The sequence below is a fragment of the Diaphorina citri genome, unplaced genomic scaffold, assembly GCF_000475195.1.
Source record: "Diaphorina citri unplaced genomic scaffold, Diaci psyllid genome assembly version 1.1 scaffold2305, whole genome shotgun sequence".
In the NCBI taxonomy this organism is placed as follows: Eukaryota; Metazoa; Arthropoda; class Insecta; order Hemiptera; family Psyllidae; genus Diaphorina; species Diaphorina citri.
This window is the reverse complement of record NW_007379729.1, coordinates 38,983-41,499: the sequence shown is the minus strand read 5'-3', so window position 1 is coordinate 41,499 and position 2,517 is coordinate 38,983.

Here is a 2,517-nt window from a genome sequence, read left to right as displayed (position 1 = left end):
CAGTTTCTGTTACAAAGTATTTTCATTATGTTCAGTGCTCTCAAACTTTTGGCTTTAGTTTCCACTATATGCTTATCCCAAGTGAACTTATGATCAAAGTAAAGTCCTAGCCACTTTGTAGAAGTTTGAAACTGGATCGGGACATTCTGAAAATACAAACGAGGTGGAGCATAACATTGTTTTCTGGTAAAAACTATTCCAAACGTTTTTTCTGGGGAGAAGGATAAACCATTACTTTCAGACCAATCGCTTAAGTTGCCAAGTGTTGTCCTTAACTTTTGTTCTAAGGCGTCTAAATCAGGGCCCCGTACATAGACAACCAAATCGTCCACAAACATCCCATGCATGACGTCACGTGGAATATAGCTAGATATATCACTTGTAGCAACATTACATAAGTCACCAGATAAAGATGAGCCTTGACGTACAGAGTTGTCTAGTTTCTGGACAGATGATATTTCGCCATCGATTTTAACGGCTATTTGAGGAAAGGATAGGAAGTTGTTTACATATTTATACATGGGCCCACCAATATTGCTATCAACAAACTTTTTTAATACTGAGATCTTGGAAATTCGGTCAAAAAATTTGTTTATGTCTAAAAATATAGCTATAACAAATTCCTTTTCATTCAGAGCTGTGATAATTTCGTGCTCTAGCATGACTAAATTATCCGCTGTCGACCTGCGTTTTCTGTTTCCACTCTGATAGGTATCGACTAATCTTTTTTTCTCTATTATCCACTTTAATCTTTTACTAATCATTTTCTCCAAAATTTTGTTTGTACAGGATAAGAGCGAGATCGGTCTATAACTTACAGGGTCTAAAGCGTTCTTATTTGGTTTTAATATGGGAATGATCAGCGCTGTTTTCCACACAGACGGAAAAACACCATTCATCCATACAAAATTAAAAATTTCAAGTAGTTTTTCCAGAGCTGAAGTAGGTAGTTTCATGATCATCTGATAACATATCTCGTCGATTCCACCAGCTGATGACCTGCAAGTTTTAAACGTCGCTAATAATTCCATCATATTAAAAGGCAAATTGTACTTTTCATTCTCTGTATTATTAGGGCATTGGAGTAGGTTTTCATTTTGTATTTTATAATTTTTGAAGTTTTCGCTGTACACAGAATCCGCTGAATTTTTAACATAGGATTTAACCAGTATCTCAGCCATATGTTTTTTGTTCGTGACAGTTACACCGTTAGAATCTTTTATTGCAGTCACCGGATTGTAAGGTCTCTTACCTTTTACTCTTCGCAATTGTGCCCACATATCAGTTTGGCTAACAGGCGAATCAATTGAAGCAACAAATGATGACCAGGATGCTTTTTTCCCCTCCAAGATTAATCTCCTAGCTTTACAACGACACTTTTTAAACTCAATAAAATTATTAGGTGTTGGATTTCTTCTGAATATTTTCAGAGCTAATTTCCTTTTCTTTATAGCTTCCTTTATCTCGTCAGACCACCAGGGAGTATACTTTTTAAGTTTACTCGTATTGATTAACGGAATGGATTTCCGAGCTGCCTCCAACATACTTGTATTCACGGTATGTATTACGTCATCAATATCGGTAATATTATCAATTTTATCTTGAAAATCTATACTTTCATGATATCTGCCCCAATTTGCCTTCTTAAAATTCCAAATCTTTCTACCTGATTGGTAACCACCTTGTGAGCATTGGACATTTAGAATTAAGGGATGATGGTCGGAGAAGTGTAAATCATCGTGAACGGACCACGTAATATCAGAGGCTATGGTTTGACTTGACATGGATAAATCTATTACAGATGTGGTACCATATGAAAAGTTCACATGCGTTGCTTCACGAGTATTTAGCAAGAAAACATCAGAATTGTTCAGTAAAAACTTTTCTATTTCTTCACCATTGATATTGGGTCTAGCCCGACCCCAGATTGGATTGTGTGCATTAAAATCGCCACACAGTATGAATGGTTTATCTAGCTGGGAAACAATAGAGTTAAGTTGACTTTCCAATAATACCTGACCCGGCGCGATGTAAATTGAACAAACTGACAATTCATAGCTGAGATAAGACGACTTGATTTTGGCCGCTACAACTTGGAATGGAGTGACGATCGGAATGTGCTCGGAATAGACGGACTTATGCACCATCAGCATGACGCCCCTGCATGCAATCAATCCGTCCACGTAATCCTTGCGATACTTATTGAAGTTGTTAAATCCTTGAATGTTAACGTTAGGTTTTAAATGAGTTTCCTGAAAGGCAATAATTAAGGGTTTTAGATTGCGAACAATTAAATCAATTTCAGTTTTCTTATTCAGAAACCCATTGCAATTCCATTGTACAATAATGGAATTATTAATATTAACACTTAGATTTGCATTGTTTGTACTTGTCATAAATTGAAAGTTAACTAAACTGATAAATGCATAGGAAAAAATAACAGACAGGGTTAACTGAAAAAAAAGAAGAAAAAAAAAAAAAAAAAAAAAAAAAAAAAAAAAAAAAGGAAAAAAAAAA